We start from the raw sequence: 17,465 nt of genomic DNA on the forward strand, positions 1-17,465 counted from the left end.
GGGCGGGGCTAAAATTGCGCAACAACCAGTGAAAAAAAAAATCATCGTTATCATGCGAGTCTGCTCGAGAGTGAGCGGCAGAGACTTTCCTCTTTCTGCCATTATGACATGTGATCACTTCTCCCGGGACTGAGCTGACTACGGGAGCCTGTGTGGTTCATAAAGGGGCAATAGCGAGACTTTGGGTCAAGCTAAAGCCGGTGTGCTTTCACACATCTGACGCGCCGCATCCCAGGTCGACCCCCGCCGCTCCGAGACCCCCCCATTCAGCCGCTCTCGGAGCGGGCGAGTTAGCGCGACAACTAGAGCGAGTGGCGCTTTCACACCAACCCAGTCGCGCCGTGCTCGTTCCAAAAACTGTTAGTTCGAGCTGAAGTGGGTAAGTGTGAAAACACCCTCAGTTACATCAATTAGGAGGAAGATGCTCTATAATCTGGATGTTAGAGGAGGAAGATGCTCTATAATCTGGATGTTAGAGGAGGAAGATGCTCTATAATCTGGATGTTAGAGGAGGAAGATGCTCTATAATGTGGATGTAAGGAGAGGAAGATGCTCTATAGCCTGGATGTTCCTGCTTCATGGACAGCAGCAGTGACAATAGTTCCAGCAGTAATATGTTTGTAGCAGATAACTGATAAAAATAGCTGCATCCCAGAACGGGTTACGACTCCCGGCTCCAGACTGAAGAGCGTCTGTGCATCTGGAGCGTCTCCACTGACGCACACTGACCCGCATGAATAAAGGATGTGAGGCCGCAGAGGAAGCTGTGGCGAGGAGGAGACGGCGGCGAGCTGAACGTTTGAACCACGGACCGGTCTGCAGCGGCATAAATGATCAGCTGTGAACTCAGAGAGCCTCAGGTAGGAAACACACACTGCCGCTGACCCCGGTCTGGAAGGGAAACAGCGCTTTCTGTCAAACACTTTATTCTCTTCCTCTCAGGGAAAAACACTGCGCCTGAACAACGTCCCACTATAAAACCTGTGTCTGCAAAGAAAACACACACACACACACACACACGAACGAAATGAGCCAGTGGAGGAGCTGCTGGATGAACATCCTCATAGTGAAATACAAACAATAATTATGAAGACATAAGCGCGTGCCGCAGGAGACTCCAGAGAGCAGCCGGCACGTCACTTCCTGACTGACCGGGATTTTTAATGGTGACTGATAAAAGGCGACAGAGGCGGTGGAGATAAGGGAAGACGGATCTGTTGCAACAACAAACAGCAATTTCTTTACACGGACTTCTCACCCGTTCGGAGCTAGGTTTCATTACCGGGAACAGCTGTTAAAAAAATAAAACAAAACACCCGCAGCTCAAGAGGAATCAAACACGACAGAAGACAGCCGACGGCAAACTGAAGCGCCGTGATCGGTGGGAGTCTTTACAGTCCAGGTCCACATCAGACCGCACAACTACTGGAACGTTTTGAACATTCTGGACACACAACAAAGTTTAAAATGGTGCCAGAAGTCATGTCTTAACTAACTAATAGAGGTGTCAAACATCTGGCCCGTGGGCCAAAAGGGGATCCAATGTGGCTCACTACCACCACAAAGCTAAAGCAAAGAAAGCAAGGATTTTTTTTTTCAACTAATTGGCTTTATGTTGATATAGTAGTGACATTTCTTCCATGACTGTTTTGTGTTGTGAAAATAAAGACATTTCCATCAGATATATTCTTCACCACAACAAAGACAAAAGTCACATTTGAACTGAATTTCCTGCATGTGGCCCCTGAATTAAAATGTGTTTGACATAAACCATCTCAATCTTAAACAAAAAAAAAACATTCTGACCCCATTAACTTCCATTATTTATTTATAACTCCAGTTCTCCTCATGTCAATATGTTCAATAAATCAATTTTTTTGATACGCGTGTTGACCTTTAGATGTATTAACAGTCAAACTCTCCCACACAGCAATTTCTGTTGACAGAGCAATTTCACAAAGAGAGATCAGAATGAAAAGTCATAAAAATAATAGATGGTAAAACAGGGGCTTCATTTTAAATACAACATATACTTAAAGATATAAATCCTCCTGATGTACTTTTAGCTGATATATAAATTTGTCTTCAATAGCTTTTACTATGTAATCAGATCTTACAACAAAAAGCATTGAATGGTGAATTAAAACAACTTTTTTCAAGCTGACCTATTGAACAGTTGCTAATTAATATCAATGGGAGTTGTTTTTCTAAAGATAAATGTGATAAGTCTGCTTAATTTGCTTCTGCAGGATTACCCAGCCATATCTTCTACTTTGCTTTATTGTCATCAGCTACGTGTTCGAGATATTCCGATAAGGCCTTCATGGGAAACGTATCAATTCCTGGCAGCAGGAAGCGAAGCGACCGGCAGTCAGGCCGCGAGCTGAAGGTCTGAGGACGATCCAGGAGCCCGACACAGAATAAATTCAGAGGTAAATGCAGGTTTTTGAAAAGGGCTCTTGACGAGCTGAGCCGAGCGCTGCGCTTCGTTCAGCTGCTGCCAGGAGGCTGAGTCAACGTTTCACCAGTCGACTGGAAAAGAAGATCGTGTCTCAGACCTTATCCTGAAAAGAAACTGCTCTCGGTTGATTTTATTCCTGCTGGAAGAGCGAAGCCTTACTGCTGCCGCTGGGTTCCACTCCATGCATGCAAAGCTTTTTACTGGTGGTGTACCTCAGGGTTCAGTTCTGGGCCCTGTTTTCTTTCTAATTGCATGCTCCTTCTTCAATACAGTATCATTATCCAGACTTTTTTTATTTCTTTTTAGATGAGATAACCAAGAAGTGGAGCTGATGATAAATTAAATCAACCAATCTAAAGACTGGATCTTAATGCATGTCAGAAGAGATCAGGTTGTAGAACCAGTGAGGTCGTTTACATGCACCTCTGGATATTCAATCACCAAACAACTTCTGGATTATCAGATCATTCAAGTGTTCACAAACACAACGGAATTCAACATGCTGCTCTCACACACCTAGAGTCTCTGACGTGGAAGAACATCTCAGAAACGTCTCAAATGTGTTCTGTCAAAAACCGTTTCGGCTGAAAAGATGCAGTAAAAGAGCTACAATAAATAAATTCAGAAAAAAAAAACGAAAAAAAAAAAACTGTAGGTTTAATGCAACACTACAACAAAATATACTGTCTGTTGTTTTAGCCGGTCCTGATTTAGCATGCAGGAGTGCTGTGGCTGAACCTGTAAGGACAAGCGGATCCAGTGTGGCCCAGTTTATTGCTCGGGGCTCTTTCTGGCTCCCATGCCTGTTCGCTCTGGTCTCCGCTCAACAGCTCGCCTCTTCTCCTCTCCCCATTAACCGGCTGACAGATCAGTAATAAACACAGCCTGTCACCTTCAAGGCCTGCCTCTCATTTACTAGAGAACACATGAAACCGTTCTCTCTCTCTCTCTCTCTCTCGCTCTCTCTCCTTCATCCGCTGGGCTCATTGGAGCTGAAACCTGATTTTTTGGCCCCTGCTGCCTCCGAGGCAGCGAATTCTCCTCTGCGCCCAGATAGTCCTGAGAAAGGCATGAATATTAAATGGGAAATCCATGAATAAATAAACCAAAAAAGGACTTCCGTCGCTCCAGCCTCTTTCTGTCTTGCAGCAGAGGATGACAGAAGGAGAATACAGGGTAGATGTAGAAATGAAGGCAGAAAAAGAAAAGCACCTCAGGAGGGAAGCCAGACAGTTGTCGGGTAATTGGCTGTATTTTCAGTCCCACATTAAGTCTCCCTTTACCCGACGTGTCAAGTGAAAACATCATTTTTGTTTCAGAAAATTTGCACCTTCACAATGTTTTGAAAACGATCTCTGTTCACATGGCAACGAGAGAAAAACTGAAAAAGATGTAGTTAGCATGCCGGACCACGAGATGGCGCTGTTAGAAGCACATTGGTACAGAGGAAAAATCTACAATAAATGTTAACAGAGAGAGACCACGACAGAACACCAAGTTGGATTGTCGTTACGGTGACTATTAAAGGTGCTGTAGGCAGGATTTTGCTAGTCAATGCTAATTTTTCAGTGTTTTCTTTGGATTAAATGTCAGAGTATCCATTGATAATCCTTTAGGAGTGTAGCATAATTGTACTACCGCGAGGGCGCAGCGTTTCCATCTGTCTCTGTTCTGAGCTGAAAAGGAATCTCGACAGCTCCAGGTATCTTTGACCAATCAGAAGAGCCCATGAGGCTCTAACCGTGATTGGTCGAGGGGCATTCGTCACATGTTGTTGTGGGAGGGGCTTAACTTGCGTAAGGGCGTGATGTCAGAGAAAACAGGACAAGATTGGCTGTGCTGGGTTTCAAATTGCCATCTTAGATGGGTCAAATCGCTATCTTGCTTAGGTAAACCTAAGCAAGATGGCGGAGATGCTGAATCCTGCCTACAGCACCTTTAACTCTAAAACTAGCAAGTCCAGGAGGATCTGGACTGGAATCAGAACCGGGTCGATCTGGACCAGGAGAATCTGGACAGTGAGTCCTGACACTCCAGAGGAAAACACTGTTTTCTGTCCTTCCACTGAGCATGTGCAGAACATGGTGCATTTTCAAACAATTCTGTTATATTCTGTTTCCGATGCATTTTCAAAAGGTTGCGTGATCCCCGTTTAAATGGAGATGGAGTCAGACCATTTTTAAAAGTTGCATTATCCCCGTTTCTACACAGACTAAGCATTTTCAAAAAGTTCCACTCTGGGTAGCATTTTTAAACGTCTGTGTTTTCAAAGTTTTGCGTTTTCACTTGAAATGGTTGCCTTGTGGCGGTCATTTCACATGAAGCACAAACGGAGGTGATCACAAGTTAACACTGCTGCTGATAGTGAGTGAAGAAAAACAACAACAACAACAAACCCTGCTGCAATATTCTCCCTCTGTTATTTCCATATGCTGCGATACTGGAGGGCTTAAATCCATACATATTGCAATAACTCAATAATCTATGCACACAAAATGCAAATGACTTTGCAAATAGAGCTGGAAGTGCTCTGTGTGTGTGTGTGTGTGTGTGTGTGTGTACATGGTGTACGATGCTGACTGCATAGCAAACAAATAAAGGGAATCATCTATTTGTGATGTACACTCGCTGGTCCCTGGGCTCAGGGCTGCTGCTGCACAGGAACGAGTAAATATAGATTTCTTTGCTGGGAGCAATTCCCATAAGTGTGCTTAATATGTATTGTACGGCTCTGTATCCTCACCACAGCACATTGGAGACAAATCATTAGACAAGCATGCAGTAACTACGGCTGGATATGTTACTCTGTGAGCGGCTGATCCAGTATTTATTGTGTTTGTGCCTGACAGTGTTTCACTGTCAATAAAATAACAAGCGGCGCAGTGGAGTAGTGGTTAAAAGCAATTAGTGTTAATTTTAGCTACACCAAGCTGCAGTTTATGGCAGAAAAGGGAATGTATTGAATGTAAAACAAATTTTAGATGATATTTTTCCTTGTGAGGGATGAAGCGCTGTCACGATATCGAGATGATTCCAGCTCAGTGTTCTGTAATCGCTCCTCATCAAAAAGCCTCTCATGTTATGTAGAAAAATCACTGCTGATAAAAGTATCTTTGAACATTTATTGTTAGGAGACAAAAAGATTGCTTAAAGGTGCAGTATGCAGAATTTGAGTGATAAGCCACTTATGTACATTAGGTGGCAGTATTGAGTCTGTGTGGTATCCAGCTTAGTTTTAGTTTTAGCTTTTTATTTTCAATCAAATAAAAACTCCGGCTATCTGTCTGACCAATAACTGTGGAGCTAGCTGAAACTAGCTAAGGTGAGCTCGCTAACTTCAGGACTCTTTTAAAAGCTTATTTTAATTTTGCAAGCTTATTTTTTTCTGAGTTTTATATTAAACAACATTTTGTTAAAATTTTGAGAAGACTTCAGTACAGACACTATTCTAAAACTCAAGGAGTTGAGCATCCTGAGTGTGTTTCGGGTAACTTCCACACTGAACTGTGCAGGAATGACGTCTCTGTTTCCAAAACGCCGTTATAAAATAAGCTGCTTGTCGTTTGGCTGCTCTCAAAAACATACGTTTTCTGGTGTGTCTCTCACTAAATATCTGCTTGTGGACATTTTTTAATCAGCAGTCAGTGAATCGTCTGGGATGAAAATCTTTATGAGATTACAATTTAAAGAATCCATGAGATGTCCAGATGTGCACGCTCATCTCACAGGAGCAAACATGTAATCAGAGAAGACAAACACAGAGGAGGCTGCTCACACACGAGAGAATTCATTCTGTCCAAATCAAACAGAGAATTCAGTCTGCAGTGATGGCAGAAAACTCGAGATCACGATCAATAATCCTCAGTTCTGCACAATAAGCTACTGAAAATGTGCATGTTGAAGCAAAGTGAGCAAAAAAAAGAGTTCATGTGGTTTTAAGAAAACAAGCAAAGTGAAGATGGAGGTTCAGACATGGAAGACGAAAAGAAAGACAAAGCAAGAGAATGACAGGAAAAACAAAGATGAAAAAGACAAAGACGAGAGAAGATGATGAGGAAAAGAACACAAAAAACAAAGAAGACAAACACCAAAAGAACAACAAGGAAAGAACAATGAAGACAACAACAACAACAAGAAAAAACAGAACCAGAACGACAACAAAAACAACAGACGACAACAAGAACATGGAGGACAGGCACACAGCTGGCAACAGCCAGAAGAGGAAGAAGAATTAAAACTACAAAATTCCAGAGGAAATGTTACTTTGAGGCTGCCAGCTGAGCTGCTGCTGACAGTAATCTGTATGTGTTTGTATAACTCCTCCACACTCAGTGAGCTCTGAGTCGAGATCAGCCATGACAGTCAGCAGGTGTGTCTGTCGCCATGGAGACCAGTTGGAGTCAGCAGGTGTGTCTGTCGCCATGGAGACCAGTTGGAGTCAGCAGGTGTGTCTGTTGCCATGGAGACCAGCTGCACCCAGTAGCCATGAGCGCGAATCAGCACTTTTTCACCCGGTTTGTATGGTTGAAGAAATGCAATTTCTTGAGAACCGAGAGGTTAAATTGAAAAGAAAACCAAAAACACTTTTCACTGTGAGCGTCAGAAGCCTTTCATGGATTTATCCTGAAATGTTCATGTCTGGAGGATCATCCATAGAGCAGGAATCAGTCTGTAAATATGTGTGAACTTCTGCGTTTGACGGAGAAAATTCTGCACTCTCCTCAAACAAATGCACCTGGAGGGACAACCGTTTGAGATAGAGACAAAATGAAAGCATTGTGAAAATCACAAGGACTTCACCCACGTTTTGATGCATAATTTCTTAAGATTGAGCCAGAAATGCAGCTGTGGGGATGAGAGTAAAACCTTTATTTTTGGTTTAAATAAAGCCTCTCGCACTCTCCAATACACTCCCATTATAAACCCCCGAAACAGCTGAAATTCTTATCAAACTTTAAAGCTCACAGTTTAAATTTGTTGGAAGATATTGAAACGAGGTTTTCACATCTAGATAGAGGACAAAAATGGAAATATTTTGATATTTTAATGACGCCTCAACGTGAAAGTATAGCAAGGCACGATGGACTTGGTCAGGAATTCACTTCCGTCCAGTCGGCTCTCATCTGCTTACGTGGGCAAAAAATGTGAAGTTTTCGGGAATTTTGTCAGATTTCTTTTTCTGGAATGTTGAGAAAAGTCAGAGAAAACAACAAGAACAATAGAAAATGTCGACAAAAATGACGAGAACAACAATTACAAGAAGCAGAAAAAAATATGACAAGAGCCAGGATGAAAGGAACATAGATGACGAGAACCAAGAACCAAGACCAGAACAGGAAGGACAAGAAAACAAAACTAGAACAAAAACCAGAGCAACAAGAAAACTAAAGAGGAGCAAGACCAGGAACAAGAACCTGAAAAAGACAGAACAAAAAAGAATACTGAAAACAACATGAGAAATGAAGACTGAGTGAGGCAGAAGAAGAAGCTAAATATTATCTAAGAAAATACAAGAAGAGAACATCTTTCCACTAATGATCTTTAAGAGCCCAGTGTTTAATTGATGAGATTCTGAAGAGTTGCATTTCTTCCCATAATCCCTCGTCATTATATAGATATTGAAAACGGCGTGTGAAGGGTCTTTTCCAGCAGAGCTAATCCTTTCTATTAATAGCTGTGTGAAGAGGAAGTGAGGGGAGCGGTGTTGACGCTTCAGGCTCCGGGCAGCACGTCGACCTTGAGGTCCTTTGAAATGACTCCAGTCTCCAGCGATTCTCAGATTATATATGTCAATGACTTACAGGACTCCAGATGAAAAGATCCCATCATGACCTGCTGCTCAAGCTGAATTTCTCATCGTGGTAATTATATCCATGACTTCCTCTTTCTTGCACTTGGAAAAGTGGGCAGACGAGAGCTTCTTTGTATCCGCCGCCAAGCCATCAGTGTGACTGATCTTCACAGGAAAAGATAAACCGGGCTTCACAAAGCGCTGGCAGACTTGGTGTGTTGTATCACAAGAGTTACACAATCATCCCAGAGCTGAATGAAGAGCTCTGAACGACCCCCCCCACACCTCCCAAACCTCATGTTCGGAGCAGCCTTTATGTTTCTGCTTTGTTAATGAGAAACAGTTTTCCTCCAGGACTCTTCGTGACAAGTACGGCATGTAATTACTGGGAATAATTTACATTTTGATCTCGTGTGCGAGAGCACTTGTTGGTGTGGTGTGTTGGATGGAAAATACACAACCCCCCCCCCCCCCCCCCACCCCCACCAAGAAGAAACTCACACCGTCGAAGTGAATGTTTATATCGCAGAATAACTCTGAGCCAGCTCCGCTTTGAAGCCGGCCAACGATTTCAAGATGAAACAACGAGCAGTGGAGGTCTTAAACTAATGAACCGCGCTCTGAAATCTGTTGCGCTGGTGCCGCTCCTCTCCTGCCAGAACGTTTTACTTGAGAATTTGTAGTGTTTATTTAATCCCTTTCTTGGCTTGTTGGGCGATTTCAAAACGGCGTTCAATCAACACATTATGACGCGGCTGCCACACACCCGCCCAGCGCTCTGCGTCCATACATTTAAAGACTGGAAAATGGACTGCAGCTCAAACATCCCATTCAGAGGGAACATGCAGTTTTCCTTTAAGGAAAGTTGCTCTTTACCCTGTTTCCATGGAGACGGAGTCAGAACGTTTTCGAAAAGATGCGCTGTCAATGGCTCTGCACGACGACGACGACGACGACGTCTGAACGGAAACATCAACAGGGCTGCAGAGAGGTGTGTAGACGGCTGACAGATCGGCCCTCATCTCTGCACATTTTGGGAAGATTCAGCAAACAGCCCTGATCTCCACCGGCCCGCAGGATCCTGCTCCAATTTATCAAGGTGCTCGTCATAAACTCAAACGCCTTTGGTGGCTAATTGTGATGCACCCGGCTGGTTGGAGGACCGGCGGGGGGCCGGAGATTTCAGTCACGCAGCCCCGCATGCCGCCAGATAATGAACTGGCCACTGTGACCCGTCCCGTTTTCCCATCGCAGTCAAACGCGGCCGTTTGTTAGGACCTGCTGAGGATTGTAATTGGCTTTTATATAATTTACTGTGTTTACACCTCGAGAGCTCGCCGGTTTTATGGAAGCGTATTTGACAGGGAGGTGTCTGTTTGCATTACAGCCAACGAGCGGGGGCATGTCTGACTGCATGAAGCATGACGGCGGATGGTTTATGTTTGACTGTTTGAGCGCAGAAACCACTTCATACAGAGGATGTCAGGCTACTAAAAACAGAGGGGAGTGAGGCACGGCCATAAGCAACACAGAGGAAATGTGGTTTTATGTCGGAGTGCCAAATACCTTTCAACACCCGGGCTGACCTTCAGCTTACACTGAAGACACTCAAACACACACAAACGCGAGCACACACACACACACACAGATACAATTGCTCACAGGACCATAAACCATAACGCACATCCCTTTTTACAGCGGCCAGCCCGGGCTGTACGTCACTTTAAATGTCACACACTCCTCCGCGGGGTAATGACTGATCAACCCCCGTTTGCTCTGCTGAGCGGATTATCTATAAAGTTATCCGGATGCAGACAGAAGCAGGTTCCGGTTATCCGACAGCGATCAGATCCGTCCTATATTATGCTGTAATTCTGAATGTTACCGTCATATGTTAAAGTCATGCAGATCTTTTCCCAGAAGCCTTCCTCCTGCTCCCAGACTGACCGAGACACCTGGGTCTACTTCTGGAGCCTCATCCTGCTGGTGGTTCTCCACCTGCTGGGAGACCGTTACAAGCCACTGAATCTCTGGAGCTATTTCCGCGACAGTTTCAAGTGAAAACGCCGCATTTTTGCGTTTTTGTTCCAGAAAGTTCTCATGTTTGTCCAAAAACTATGTATGAGCATTTTTATAGAATCCAGCGTCTGATTCTTGGTGAAGTAATAATCAGTGACCACCGAAAGGTTCAAGGTTAGAACGGATCCGTCAAGACTTCGTCAAAACGTGTTCACGTTTCCACGCTTGTCCACTTTGAGATGTGTGAGATGGTCGGCGACGGCGGTGACAGGCGGATCTCGTCAACGCGAGCCGCTGAGGAGCAAGAAATACTGGCGCTAAGCCGTGGTGGGTAAGATGAGCGGCGCTGCCTTGACCCGTGAGGAGCAGAGGGAGAGAGGAGAGAGAGAGAGAGAGAGAGAGAGAGAGAGAGAGAGAGAGACAAAAGCTGGACAGACGGCACCGTGCGGGTCAGCGCCGGGCGGGATAGCCGGTCGGAAATCCACGCTCACGTGCGCAGATGGGGCCACGCTGTGATCAATACGCTGAACACAACCACTGGCGAGAAGGATCGCTCACCACACTGACAGTTTTACAATCTCTGGAGTTTACAATAAAGACACGAACGAAAAGGAAATGTGAGTCTGGAAGATTTCTTTGTTGCTACGATGCTTGGAAAAACAAAAACTGACCCTGAGGAACTCTTCACAGTTTTTTTCCACATGGAAACACGCATTTTGGTTTCAGGAAAGTTTTGCGTTTACACGGCAACGTTTTGAAGAATCTGGACATGGAGTCATGACACTTTAGAGCCAAACGTTGCCCTGACTGTCCGTCTTCTGATCATGTGCGGATCAGTTATTGACTCAGCGCTCAGACGCAGTAGCTGCACTTCAAAAACATTGTGTTTTTACATTTTTGCAGGAATGCTTTCAAAAAGTTTCACCTTCAAATAGGTGCATTTTCAGAGGCTCGGAGCACCGTTGTCATGTAAACGAACACTAAAAATCATCCTAAAGTTTCGTGTTCTCACTTGAATTGGTTGTTTTGTAAACGGGACCTTCTGTCTGGTGAGTATGCTGCGTTTGGCTAACGTATGCTAATGCTACCTGCGCTCGATAAGTGCGATAGTGCTAAAATCTCAACTCGACACTGATTCAGCCAAATATGGAAATGCTGCCCGCTGTGCTTTGCTGTGATTGGCTGATGGAGGGGAAAAGGGGGCGTGGCCAAAGCCAGAGAAGCTGGCTTCAGTGAAACACAGAGACGAGACTCAGGGATCGAACTGTGAACATGGAAACAGGAACACAATCCACTGTACACCTGCTATTTTTTAAGACCTGATAACGACCGAAGTGGGTCACAGCCGGCTGCAGGTAGCGTCAAACAACTGAAAATCTGAATAATGCTGAATAATTCAGAGCGGGAATCGAACCGGAGTGTGTTTAACCAGCAGTATAAAGCGCTGATTCATAAACCACTGCAGGAGGAGCGAGGTGGAGCCAGTCAGCAGCTTTCATCCGCATCAGCTGCTAATTTAAGGCCATCAATTAAAGGCCATTTAAGAGGAGTCTTAAATTCGTAGCGAAGCAGGAAGTGAGAGAGAGAGGCTGAATTTACAGACTTCCAGAGGAGCGAGCGGGCCGATAAGACGACTATTAAAACCAAGGGACTGAAACGTGGGGCTGCGGCGAAGCCTCCAACGGCGCCAGAGTTATTCTGTTAAAGGAGGTGAAGCCTGTATGAAAGTTACTCAACAGAGGAGGAAGCAACAAAATACAAATACTCCAAAAATAACTGCAGAGGACAAATTCTGGAGTACTTTTTCCTTTCTTTTTGTGAAAGGTTTCTTTTGAGAAATGACAATAAAGACTACTGTGATTCTAATAACTCAAGGAATCAAATTATTTACTTTAAAATTTACATCATGTAATATCTTTAAAGGGGCTGTATCATGCTTTTTTAGCCAGTCCAAACCCTAGAAATGGCTCTAACATGGTTATAGTTTAATTTTGGCGCTAAGGAAAAGTAATTTTGTGTGAAATAAAAGATTTTCTGGGGCTAATTCTGAAACCCGGAAGAGCAAACGCTCCGTTTCACTGAAAATCCCGCCTCTCCCCCTGTGGACTTTGACTGACAGCGAACTTCAGCCAATCAGCGCTTCAAAACAAATACGCTAGCAAGCTTTAGCTCTTTAGCTCTAGCTTCTCTACAAACAAATACATGTGAAAACGTCTTTTCCTGTGAGAAACTCACCAAGCGCAGACCCTTCAGACCCTTCAGACCCTTCAGACTCTTGCTCTTGCTTGACTGTTGCTTTCAGACGATGGTCAAAGTTTATCCTCGAAATCGGAGTTACAAAAAGCAGCAATGCTGATTGCCGAGGGCCTGTGGGAGGGGGGCTCAGGGGAGCCATCTTCACAGTGTGACGTGAACGTGGGAAAACAGAGCGTTTTCACGGGTGCCGGAGGGGCTGCCTCTCTGAGCAGCACAAACACTGGGAAAGCTTAAACACGCGAGCACAAAGGAAAAAAAACGCTTTGGGGGTGTTTTCGGTGAGTACATAACTATATAACAAGGTTAAAACATACAAAAAGTGAATTTTGCATGATACAGCCCCTTTAAAGCTATAGTGCGTAACTTTTAAATGTCTATGAACGTCCGTTTTAGCCAAGCCACTACTAGTGGAGATGACAAAATGCAGATTAAGCCGATCGGCTCCTCTAACATGTCGCGGGATTTTTCAGTATATATAATTATTGCTTTGCGTGTCGACCGGCGACATTCCCGCGCTGGCGCGCAGGAAATTACGCATTTTACTTCACAGCAAGAAGGGAGGGGGAGGACGCGTGGAGGGTCTCATAGCAACAGGCTCAGCTCACAGTCTCAGGCAGACCGAGGAAGCGACATGCGACTTCAGGGTTCAGTCCGGGCGCCCCGCCCGCGCTAAGTTGTGCAGCACCCGGTCAACGGAGGAAAAAAAAAAAAAAAAACCTCTCAGACGGCGAACACCGGCAGCATTAGCGGCGTTAGCAGCCAGCAGCGTTAGCAGTAACACCGCACGCTACCCCCCACCCCACCCCGCCGCCAAACTCTTTTCCTGTAGGAAACACTGTACTTTGTGTGTAACACTTCGTTTTTCATCAAGAAGCAGCTACTGGAGACCAACGGACAACAAATGATTTCTGCTGACCACCACTGGGTCTTTTCATCCACTAACCTGTCAGTTACAAACTAGCAGGCACCTTGTCTCCCGTATTAATAAGCTATTTACATTTCTGTGGCAAAAAAAAGAAAACAATAATTACCTCTTAGAAAGAATCCATCTTTTTTTTCACCAGCTGTCCTTATTCACGCAGAATAAAAACCGTTTCCAACTGTGATTCGCGCTGTGGAAACGCGAATCACCGTGGCAGATTGGGGGAGGGGGGAGGGGGGAGGGGGGCACTGGGGACACCCGAGCGTAAGTCATATGGAAGCGCCGGCTTTATTGTTGTAATAACGCAGAATTCCGCTAGAGGGCGACCGAAGTTACGCACTATAGCTTTAAATCAACAATGGAAGTAATAAAATACACAGATACAATTTGCTGCAGTTAGGTCTTATTTTGTGGCTAACCGTTCCATATATGTAATTTTATTCACATTTAGATACAAGTTACACCATTTTTCTCTATTTAGAAGTAAGAAAAATTAACAAATGAGTTACTGTTAATACTATTTCAAGGAACATTTAGTAAGTCACGAGGTGTAAATGGAAAAACATGTAGAACTGCACTCATGGACATTTTTTCTGGTTTCACAATTTTGAAAGATTCCATGACGTGAGCATTCTTCACGTATTTATTTCCATTCATAATTGCTATTTCTTTTGTGTGATCTTGTAAAATGGTCACAGGAACTAATTACAATCATCCTCAGTGATTAAACGGTTCAATTTTAGTGATCGTACTTCACTAGTAGTTTTTTTTTGGGTAACTTAACCCAAACTAACAGGTTAACCCATACTTATGAAAACTACTGAATTATAACTGTTATTGTAAACAAACACCAGTTTGGGATACTTGAGCATCTTCCAGTAATATAATATCACACATACATAACTGTAATTGTTCTTCACATGTAACCTTACTCAAAATAAACACCATGGAAATGAACTAGCTCCATCAGCACGGTCATTTCAGCTAATGTGTATTTTTATGCCGACTCTTCCGATGTAACCTTTAAAATGAGAAAATGAAACACTTTATTTATGCAGCACAGATGAGTTTAAGTGTTGATGACATTCAACAGGGAAATGAGGCTGGAGGTGGGAGGAAGGGCACGGCTCTCGCTCCACTTCACCTTCAGCCTCTCAACAAAAAAAAGAGAGAAGAAGAAAACCTCCTCCATCGATCTGAAAAGATCTGAAAGAGGCACAGCTGCATAAACAATCCTCTCCAGTCTTTGGAGGGTTTTGAAACATTAACAAAAGAGCTTGCAGGTACATCATTCTGCAGGAGCGGCGACGGCGGCGCAGGGAAAATGTGTTTGAGTCCCATTATAAATCACACAATACAGCAACAGCGCTGCACATCCAGGCCGGCTCGTCCCCCAGGCAACCCGGCAGGCAGCGAAACCCGGCCTTTACAGATGGCTCAAGCGTGTGTGTGTGTGCGCGTGTGAGACTGTATTTCTGTTTTATTAATGGAAATCCAGCAATCAGGACATTATCACACTGCCACATGTCTGCTCCTGCATGTGTGCAGCAGAGAAATGTGGAGCCGATAAGAGGAATTCTTGGTCGGCCGAGGCTAATTTCATACACTCCACTTCACTTCACCGCCCCCCACCACACACACACACACACACACACACACACACACACACACACACACACACACACACACACACACACACACACACACACACACACACACCCTCCACCCCCCTCGACATGAAAGAGGCAGGACTCACAGATCTTGTGCTTCCCTTTCATGGGGAATTGACCAGCAGCTCCTGGGGGTTGGTGCAGATGAAGACGAACGGCGAGGCCGACTCCTCACAGGTAGAGGGGAACTGCAGGGGGGAGACGGGGGGGGGGGGGGGGGGGGGGGGTGAAGAGCACAGTTTAGCTTGGCGTCACGCGGGAGGAGCGTGTCCATATTGAGGACATGACGGCGATGAATCCCTGAGAGGGGCTGCTTGCTGCCCCCCCCGCCCCGGGTTAAACTACACGCCTGACAGAAAGCGATAGTTATGAGTCTCGCTGGGTCTCCGGCGCTATAATTGCACGACTAATGAGGCAGTTTCTAATGAGAGCAGCTGCAGCAGTAAAGAGCACACCGAACGTACTACAAGTGCGAATCAGGAGTCGTTTCCTCCCTCCGTCGTCTGTGTGTGTGTGTGTGGCGACACAACAGCAAACACAAACACATTCACACTGTTTGAGTGTGATTTATAGATAATTGATATCACTCAGACACCTGTTTTAGTGGGCTTTATGTACGCACACAATCCACACACAAACATTATATATATGTATATATACACACACAGTATATAATTCTACAAAATAATCAAGCTTATTGATTCCACACATTAAAAAAAAAAAAAACATTTTACGTATCAGATTTTACTTAAAACTGCAGGATATTATCTGTACATAAGATAAAGAAGCTCAGCATCATTTTGGCGAAACAGTTTAAAATAATCACAAACAGTTTAATGAATGTTAATTCCTCAGTTTCCGTTTTAAAAAATTACATTTTTGGGATCAGATTCATTCCACTTTTCTTTCATATTTTAAATGTTGTGTGGAGCAGGAATGGAAGCATCCTTCATCTGGAGGTCATGAAGTTGCAGTATGCTGGCCACTTCCAGAGGAAGGGACTTGACCACGACACGTGCGTGCAGCGTGCAGCGTGACGGACGCCAGCAGCCTCGGGCGTGCGGGGGCCTAAAGACAAGCGAAGGAGCTCTCTCTCTCTCTCTCCCCTGGCGGGTATCGATCGCTCTCTCAGGTGAGAGTGGGGAATTGACTGACACGGTGACAAAGGAGTCATCTTTCCCATCACTGGCGGCCAGCGGCTCTCAGCTCATCCAATTTCCTCCAGCGCCATCAGATAGCGCCCATGATTGCATCGAGCCAGGCAGGAAGCCCCCCCCCTCGCCCCCCTCACAGATACACCCTCTGTTTCACAGCCTCTCGCAGCAGCTCTGACGGTTGTGACAAATTTGGGGTTCTTAAAGTAAATCAACGGTCGGCACGGCGGCGGGGGGACGATGGAGACGCTGCTGGTGGAGATTAAGGCGGACCTGAGCGCAACGATCAAACATGTAAACACTCGGAGTGCCTCGCGGCTGACGGGGATCCTGGAAGAGTCCCTCGATGGCTGCTTTCGGCGGCAAATGGCAGAGTGATTTTAATTAAATTAGGTTAGAAAATTCCCCCGATCATCCTTGAGGGGAGTAACGAGTGATTTATTGGAGGTTAAACACGGCGAAGGTCGCCAGTACAGAAATGTCACAGCAATAAATAAGGTTAATGATATTCTACATTCCAATTAAATTAAAAAAAAAAATAAAAAATCAACAGCGACTTTTAAAGTATAACCTGAAGTTCATTCATCTGTGCAAAAATATCTGCATTAGCTTCTAATAATGAAGGGTTTTTCATATGATTTGTCTCACAATCAGTGCTATTTTTTTGGTTGAATATCAGATTTCGGAATCAGAATCAGAAACAGGTTTATTGCCACGTGTAGTAAATCGGACCAGGAATTTGTTTTGGTGGTGGTGCAAACATAGAAATAGAAAAAAACAGATTTAAAAGGCACAGATATTGTTTTTTTATTTATTTTAATTTGCATCTTTTACACTATAAGCACAATTTATGCCTTAATCATACAAGCGGCCATTTCACCCTCTGATTGTTAATATGTGGATTGAAGGGATGTCGCTCTCTGGCGCCCCCGATGGAGGATTCTAGTCCCACACTCATGTTTCTCGACTCCGTCCCTCGTGTTTTATATCATTTGCTTCACACTCATCCTGGCACCATTAAAAGTTACAGACAACAGAAGCACCTTTGTCTCACTCAGCACTAATTCCTGAGAGGTGCAGAGTTATCAACCGCTTTTACAGGGTAAATGGATTTGACTTAAATAGCAACAGTGGGAATGGGGGAAGTGTAAAGTGCTCGCTCACCAAGGACACTTCCACACCGGGAAGGTGA

At 44.6% G+C, this 17,465-nt stretch overlaps 1 long non-coding RNA gene across 1 annotated transcript in view; it reads right to left on the reverse strand.

Moving 5' to 3' along the window:
• Positions 1-15,311, reverse strand: part of LOC115405934 (uncharacterized) — a 67,949-nt gene extending 52,638 nt beyond the window's left edge. Inside the window, exon 1 of the long non-coding RNA XR_003933482.1 lies at positions 15,206-15,311. This is a non-coding gene — a long non-coding RNA (uncharacterized LOC115405934). The remainder of the gene's footprint in view (positions 1-15,205) is intronic.
• Between the last annotated feature and the right edge of the window lie 2,154 nt (positions 15,312-17,465).

The sequence above is a fragment of the Salarias fasciatus genome, chromosome 1 (genome assembly GCF_902148845.1).
Source record: "Salarias fasciatus chromosome 1, fSalaFa1.1, whole genome shotgun sequence".
NCBI classification, from domain to species: Eukaryota; Metazoa; Chordata; class Actinopteri; order Blenniiformes; family Blenniidae; genus Salarias; species Salarias fasciatus.